This window comes from Pteropus alecto, unplaced genomic scaffold, assembly GCF_000325575.1.
Source record: "Pteropus alecto unplaced genomic scaffold, ASM32557v1 scaffold75, whole genome shotgun sequence".
NCBI classification, from domain to species: Eukaryota; Metazoa; Chordata; class Mammalia; order Chiroptera; family Pteropodidae; genus Pteropus; species Pteropus alecto.
This window is the reverse complement of record NW_006440638.1, coordinates 7458947-7467518: the sequence shown is the minus strand read 5'-3', so window position 1 is coordinate 7467518 and position 8572 is coordinate 7458947. Positions and strand designations below refer to the sequence as shown.

The 8572-nt window shown below is 38.0% G+C and overlaps 1 pseudogene; it reads right to left on the bottom strand.

The window, feature by feature from the left end:
• Window positions 1–5952: 5952 nt before the first annotated feature.
• Window positions 5953–6661, bottom strand: LOC112484333 (annotated as a pseudogene).
• Window positions 6662–8572: the final 1911 nt, after the last annotated feature.

Genomic DNA, 8572 nt, shown 5'->3' with positions numbered 1-8572 from the left:
TCTTTCTACTGGATTTTAAAATGTAAGCTTTAGAGTTAACAAGTAGGAATGCTTCTATCGCATACAGAAGCCCTCACTCAAAATGGCTGGAGCAAAATAAAGATTTGAGTGGAGAGGAATATATAAAAATGGTGGTATATTGAATATTTATAGCAACTAATATGAACCAACTATTGTAAGTATCAATGTTAATAAGTATAGAAAATGTGTTAAATGAAAAATAAGTTGGTAGATGGGTTAGTATTTAGGTAAATACACTATTATATATTACTTTGGGACAAATACACATGTAGTAAAAGTATAAAAATATGGGGAGAAACAATAGGTATCACATTTGGAGCAGGGGAATAAAGTAAGAAGAAGGATTTGGAAAGGTTACAAAGGGAGTTTCAAATACATCTATTAATGTTATTTTACTTAAAACAAATCTGGTGAGGATGGGATAGAGATGGAAGAGAAGGGAACAGAACTTGTTGAAAGCCTTACTGTAGAAGTAGAGCAGCTGCTTCATTTTTTTTTGGTTGGCAGTGTCTTTGCATTTCTAAGCCAGGACAGACAGTGGGGAGGGGCAAAGCATCTTTCTACCTTCTTTTCAGCCATCGGGTTTTCTGCAACCCAGTGCCAACACATTCATGGGTCACCAATTATATTTCACGATCCGATTCTAAGGGCTTTACAAATAATGGCCATTTCTCCCAGATTTTGACAATTAATTTCCAGTTTTAGTTTTCACTATTGTAAGTTTCCATCATTTTTTGGGGGGGCGGGGGGAGGGTCTTATTAAGCATTTGTATTAGTCAAAATAGGCTAGACTATACTGATGTAATAAACAAATACCCAAATTGCAGTGGCTGAATCCAGTGAAGATTTTTCTTTCTAGCTCCTGTAGTGTCCTATTTATATATTCCTGGTCACTAGGCTTTCCTCAATGCATCTCTGCAAAGAAGTATCCTCATTTATCCAGGCTTCTTACATTGTACAACTCTGCCACCTTCTTAGACATAGGGATGGAGAAGAAATATGGAGGCAGTTGTGAAGAATGTTTAATGGCCAGTTCTAAAAAAGTGGTGTACTTCACTTTTGGCCAATACCATCAGCCAGGATTCAGTCACATAGTCTCACCTAGATGCAAAGGGACCCAGGGAATGTAGCCTTCCTCTGTGCCTGAGAGGAGGATAAAATAGTTTGGTGAATCTATAGCATTGTCCAGCCACCAGATTTTATTGAGAATATAAGACCCTGAGACAGAACTTAAAACCACCACGTTTATTTTTTTAACTTTTGCTTTTAATTATTTACTTAGTCGTTATTAATCATGTGATAAATACCTGGAAACTCACCAGCCAGAATAAGATCAGGGACCCTGACAATACTCTACAACTAACTATATAGCCTTCCTTTCCTACATCCCTGACTCTACACAAGATAACCATCATCCTAAAACAACATTGATCACTTCATTGTTTTCTTTTTTTTTAAATCAAATTTTCATCTTGAGATAATTCTATATTCACATGTAGTTGTAAGAAATAACACTAAGAGATCCTGTGTGCCCTTTACCCAGATTACTCCAGTGGCAACACCTTGAAAAACTATACTATAATATCATAACCGGGACATTAACATTGATGTAGTCAAGATATAGAACATTCCCATCATCACAAGGATCAGTTATGTAGCCACACCAGCTTCCCTTGGGCCCTCGAACCCTTGTTAACCTCTGGCAACCACGAGATTTTTCTACTTTTGTAATTTTATAATTTCAAAAATGTAATCTAAATGGAACCACTTCCCTTTGATCAGAGTTTTTTTTTTTACTCATCATAATCCTTAGGAGATTTATCTGAATTGTTGCATGTACCAAAAACGCATTCATTTTTATTGCTCAGTAGTATTCCATGATACGGACGTGTAGTTTGTTTAACCATTCACCCATTGAAGGACATCTAGATTGTTTTCAGTTTTGAACTGTTACAAATAAAGCTGCTATAAATGTTCAAGTACAGTTCCATTTTTGGTGAACATACATCTTCATTTCTCTGAGATATGCCCAGGAGTGCAAATGTTGAATTCCATGTTTTAGCTATTCTAGTTCCCTGTCTTTCCATGTACTGTAAACTGTAGAATGATCTTGTGTATAACTACAAAAAGTCTTGCTGGGATTTTGGCAGAAATTATGTTAAACCTATATATCAATTTGGGGGAGCATCAACAGCTCTACTATGTTGTCTTCCAATCTATGAACATGGTTTGACTCACCTTTTAATTAAATCGTCTATGATTTATTTCATTACTGTTTTGTAGTTTTCAGCATACATGTCCAGTACATATTTTGTTAGATATATACTAATTATTTTTTGTTCAGTCATTAATGATATATTTTAAATTTTGGTGCCCACATGTATTCATAGCTAGTATATAAAAATATACTATGATACACTTCTATGATATTTGTCTTGTTCCTACAACCTTACTGAATTCATTTATTATTTCTAGGAAGTTTTTTGGAAATTCCTTTGGGAACTTCGATTTAGACAGTCATGTTCTCTGAAATAAAACTGATTTTATATCTTCCTTTCTGATCTGTATGCTTTTATTTCATGTTCTTACATTATTTCACTGGCTAGACCTTCCAATACTATGTGGAATAAGAGGATACCCTTGCCTTGTTCCTAATCTTAAGGGGAAAGCACCAAATCCTTCATCATTAAGTATATTAGCTGTTGGGTTTTCTTTTTTCTTTTTTGTCAATGCTCCTTATCAAGTTGAAGAAATTCCTCTCTGTTCCTGTTTTTCTGAGAGTTTTTGTAATGAATGAGTGTTAAATTTTGTCATGATTTTTTTTTTTGCATCTATTGCTATCATTCTGAGATTTTTCTTCTGGGAGTTTGTTAAGCAATACTTGGTCATGGTGTATAATTATTTTTATATACTGTTGAATTCTATTTGTTAATATTTTATTAGAGATTTTTGCATCAATATTCATGAGGGATATTGGCCTATAGATTTCTTTTTTTTGTACTGTCTTCAGTTTTGTTATTAGGGTAATACTGGCTTCATAAATGACTCGGAAAATAGCCTCTCCTATTCTATGCCTTCTTCTTGGAAGAGATTTTGTAGAATTGGTATCTAAGGTTCTGTTAATTTTTTTTGTTGTTTAGATTAGGTAATTTCTATTTATTTCATTCTATTTTTTATTTGTCCATTCATTCTGCTGTTGATCCCATTCACTGAGGTTTTTATTTAGTTAAGAAACATGTTTCGTGTTCTAAAATTCCCATTGGTTCTTCTTATCTTCTGTTTCTTTGTTGATCCTTTCTTTTTTTTTCTGAGACTTTCTAATTTTTCATTTGTTTCAAGTGTGCTCATAATCAGTCATCAAAGCATTTTTCTGGCTGCTTTGCTACCTTTATCAGATAATACTAAATTGCATCTCTGTCTTTTCAACTATTATCTTTTCATTCAGTTTGAGATCTTGTTTTTTTGTATGATGAGTAATTTTTATCATATGAAACCTGGACACTTTGGGTATTATGTTCTGGATCTTATTTAAACCTTTTGTTTTATTTGACTACCTTTCTAGAAGGGTCAAGGTGTGCCGCTGCCTCATTCCTGCCGGGTAGATGTAGAAGTCCAGATTCCCTATTTTGCCTGTTTTGGCACTTGAAAGTGGGATTCCTACTAACTGCTAGGCAGGATTGGGGGTTCTGGTTCCTTATTAGGCCTCCACCAATACTCCCTGGCAGACAGGGTCTGAGTATCTCATTACTCTCCTCACCGGGCCTCCACTGATGCTATAGTGACAGGGGTAGCCTCATTACTCCTGAGCGGTGATCAAGTCCTATATCTTCCCAAGGTTTCCTCTCATACTACCACAGTAGAGAGAGGATGAGCATCCTATTATAGCCAGGTTGGAAAGGGGAATCCAGGTTTCCCATGTTGTCTCCACCGAACCTGTCAGAGGACCTCATCATCACACCGTGGAGATGAAAGTTGTGGCTCCCTACTCCTCTTTGATACCACCCCTGTGTGTGGTTTGGAGTCCTTGTTATAGCCTGACTGGGTGGGGGATAGGGATAAAAGTCTAGAACCCCCTCATCCCCAGTCTTTGCTGGCATGGGTTGGTCTACAGTTTTTCTGTAGTGTTTTGTTGGAATAAAGCAATTGTTATCCACAGGTTTTCTGTCTTACTAAGCTGTCTCTTTCCTGGCTCTTTGGCTAGGCAGAGTAGGTTTTTGTTGAGGTGTTTTTTTTTTTTTCTCTGAGTCCATTGTTGTTTTTATGTGGATGGCTTCTCTAGCTTTAGGTCTGGAATATATAAGACAGAAAGGAAATCCAGGGAACTCACTAGATATCCTTCCTTGGGTCCCAATCTCTCTAGATGATCTGCTTTTGTTTCTCTAACTCTCAGGCCTTGTGATGATTGTCTTAAATTTTTAAAAGTTAAATTTAAAAATTGAGGTAAAACTGATATAACATTATGGAAATTTCAGGTATACAACATAATGATTCAATGTTTGTATATAGTATGGTGAGATGATTGCCTCAATCAGTCTAGTTAGCATCTATCGCCATACATAATTACAATTTTTTCTTACAAGGAGGATTTTTAAGATTTACTCTCTAAGCAATTTTCAAATATTCAATACAATATTATTAACTGTAGTCACCATGCTGTACACCATGCTGTGAAAGCCAGCCTCAGCAACCTGCACTGGAACTGCCATAGTGAGATCTGCAAGAAGGAAGGTCAGCTACTCTGAAATCCCACCATCCTCCCTGAGAGGGAAGTGGAGGAGTTCCAGTATGGGGGCTGTGAAGCAGTGGCACTAGATGGCGGGGACTTTGCTCCCAGAGGGAGCAATGGTGAAAGACAACAAGCAGCCCTTTATGAGTTGGTAAAATACATTTTCAATAAAGAAGAGGCCCTGCGGAGGCTGCCATTCAACGTGAAGGTGATACGAGCTGGGTTCTGTGATTGGACTGCAGAGGAGTGCATGGGCTTTGAGTGTACCTTCCCAGTGCACCGAAAGAACTCCTGACCCAGGTAAACAAGGAGTGCATAGGTGGGTGGCTGAGTGTGTGGAAGGCCACGACCTGTGGCGGACGTCAGAGCAATACGACTACTTCTCCCAGCAGATGCAGCTGGGCTGGAGGAAGTATGCCTGCCCATCAGGAACCAGAGACGCAGACCAAGACCTTGAATGTGGTGACCTGGAAGCCCTGGCCACCCTTGCGCCTCCCTGCCCCTGTCGCCTGTCGTGAACAACCTGGGCCCCAAACAGGATTCCCTCCCACGGAACCACGCTGGGCCATTGAGTGAGGACGGGCACTGAGAGTTCCAACAGCTGGACGTGCCCCTGGCTGTGCCCTCATCCCGTTGGCCCCTAGCCCTGGCTGAGCTGGCCTTCTACCCCCAGGCGCAGCAGCTCTAGAGCCGTGAGCCAGTCCCAGACTGGCAGTGGACTTGGCCCTGCCCGGGGCCCTCTCCGAGGGGCTGACTCATCTTCAGCCATGTGGATATGAACAGAGAGCCCGAGGAGGCCGTGTGTGGCATTGCGCCAGTGGCCTTTTTGGTCACAGAGTTTGTATTCATTGGCATTAGGGCTGTGAATCTCTTCCTAGTTGCCCACCCAGAGTGCTGGTTTCTGGGCTGCACTTGGAGCCTCTAGCACACTGCAATGTGATGACCTGCTGATCGTTGGTCACAGAAGGGCACGTGGGGCATGGACTGGACTTCAGGCCACTGCAGGGCGTGCCTGTCAGGCTTCCGGATCCTTCCCCTCCTCATAGGCCTCCGCTAATGCCTTCTCTACTTCAGAATACTTCAAGGACTGGGGTGAGATATGGCCAGGCTTGAGGCCCTCCCGTGCTCTTAGCGTCTAGCACCTTGTCCTGCTCCAAGCTGCTGACCCCGCAGTGGGAATCATCACACAGCTGAGTATGGTGGGCCTAGCAAGAGAAGGCCAGAGAAGGCATCCCTTCCCAGCATCCTGTCAAATGTGGACAGACTTGCAAACCATTTTGATGTTATTGGCTGCGTGTGTTTCCAATTACAGAGAAGGGAGTCCCCATCCTGCAAGTTGTGATTGCTTCATCTCTAGTCACTTCTTGGCAACCTCCACTAACTTTTTACCACATTCATCCACATTGCCCACCAAACATGCCAATTGTAATAGATGGTGGCATCAATGTTGATAATATCTCCATCCTGAAGAGGTTGACTGAGGTGCAAACAGATTTTGGAAAACCTCCATAGCTTAGAGATGAGGGATAGGTATCATGACTGCTGAATTACTGCAGAACAAGAAGACTATTCATCTCTTCAGTTGTCATGTGATCTTTTAAACTCTTCCCAGAAGGAGGATATGACAAGCCCAATAGAGCGTTTGACTCTGACCTTCATTCTTCTATACTGTCTCCCCAGTCAGATACAATGATCTGTGGTCACATAGTTTGGCTTCTTTATGTGCTCAGGGACTAGATGAACTGAAGAAACTGTAGCTGGCAAAACAGTGCAATGCGAAATATCTTTTTGTCTTCAGAAAAAGCAATTTCTTCTTTGTCGACTGCTTCCGTAAGTAGATAAGATTGACTGGTGAAAGAAAATTCTGTAATAACCTCTGTGGATGAGCAAGTAGACACTGCTGGGCACTGCCATGTTGGTACCAGTCAAGAATAAAGCAGACATAGTCAGAGTGGGGGGGCAGGTGAAATAGGCGAAGGTGGTCAAAAGGTACAAGCTTCCAGTTATAAAATAAATAAGTCATGGGGATGGAATGTACAGCATGATATTTGTCTTATATATTATATACAGGGTTTTTAGTTGTACTTAATGGGAAGAATAGAAAAAATACATTTATCTTCCTCAGAAGTGACAGCTGCTTTCCTTTTTATTTAGATTAATTGTGTCTCTACTTATTCCCATGTAACTTTTATTTTACCCTTTTTTAACTTTACAAAAAGAGTATCATGCTCAACCTATATTTCAGGGACTTTCTTTTTTCATATGAATATATTGTTAGGAGTCATCTTTAAGGCAGCAAATCCCTGTGTAATTCATTAGTTCTGACTGCTATATATGGTATATAACATATATACCACGGTTAAATAATTCAGTTGTCTGTGGATGGCTATTGGTGATAGTTCCAGGTTTTTGTTATTGTGAGCAATGCTTGTGTGAACAATCTTTTACATGTATCTTGTCTTATATGTGCTAGAGTTTCTCCTGATATATACCTAGGAGTGGAATTACTAGGCTGCAGGCTATGTAAGTCTTCAACTATCAAAGATAATTTAAAATTCTTTAACAAATTGGTTGCACTAATTTAGACATTGCCATTAGCAATGTGTTAGAAATATTACGGATGCTTACTGAACTGCAGCCTAAAAACTCTCTCCAGGCAGTAAGCTAGGGTAATTATGGGACTCCCCTCAAATTGTTCCTCTCAGGCATCGCTCACTATCAATTGAAGAATATCTAAAAACTACTGTTGCATATATTTTGGCTTCTTTTTAAAAAATTTTTAGCAAGTTAGTCAACTAGTCCCTGATTCTTTATCGTGTTTGAAAGAAGTCTTTTAAAATCACTTTAACCCCTTTTTCTGTAGTTATTGTCTCTGTTTTTTATTTATAAAATCATTTTTGTCTTCTCTCTACTTGTCTTGATTAATTCTGCCAAATTAATCTGCCAAATTTGACTTTGTTAGTCTTCTCTATTTTACCTTTGTTTTCTTTTATCTTGTATTTTCTTTAGTTGTATCCTATTATTCTGTTTCAGATCTCATAAGACGGGCAATTCATTAATTTTTAGGTTTTAATTTTCCCCATAATATTCATATTTAAGGCTATAAATTTTCCTCAGATCACTGCTTTTGCTGTTTCACATAAAATTTGATATAGTTTTAAAAAATTCAAAATCCATCGTAGATATTAAAAAATTTCCATTATGACCTCATTTTACCCCACGAGTTATTTATCAGTGTTTTAAAAAAATTTAAATAAGTGGGAATTAAAAATTTGTATTTGTATTTTTGTCTAACTTAATTGCATACTTATTTTTATAAAATTGTTGAAATTTTCTTTATAGTCTAATTCATGATAAATTTTTATAAATAATCATATGTACTTGAGAAAAATATTTTTATTTTAATTATCCGCTGCAGAATTCAGTATAGGTTTATTAGGTTAGTTTTTAGTTGTGTCATTCAGATCTAGTATGTCTTTGCTCACTTTTTTTTGTCTATTTGACTTCTCAGTAATTGTGTTGAAGTGTGTTGGAATCTCTCACTATGATGGTGGATATATTACTCTGCCCCTGCAGTTCCAATAAAATTTACTTCATATATTTTAAGGCAATTGTATTAGTCACTATCTATTTAAAATCATTTCATTTTCTTGGAGAATTGAATTAAGTAGTGAATTGAATTATCTGTCTCTAATAGTACACTTTACTTTAACATTTATTTTATTTGTCATTAGTATAACTACAACTTTCTTTTGGTTGTATTTGCTTCATATTTTGTTTCTTATTCTTTTAACTTTTGTTTTTTCTTATACTTTAGGTATATCT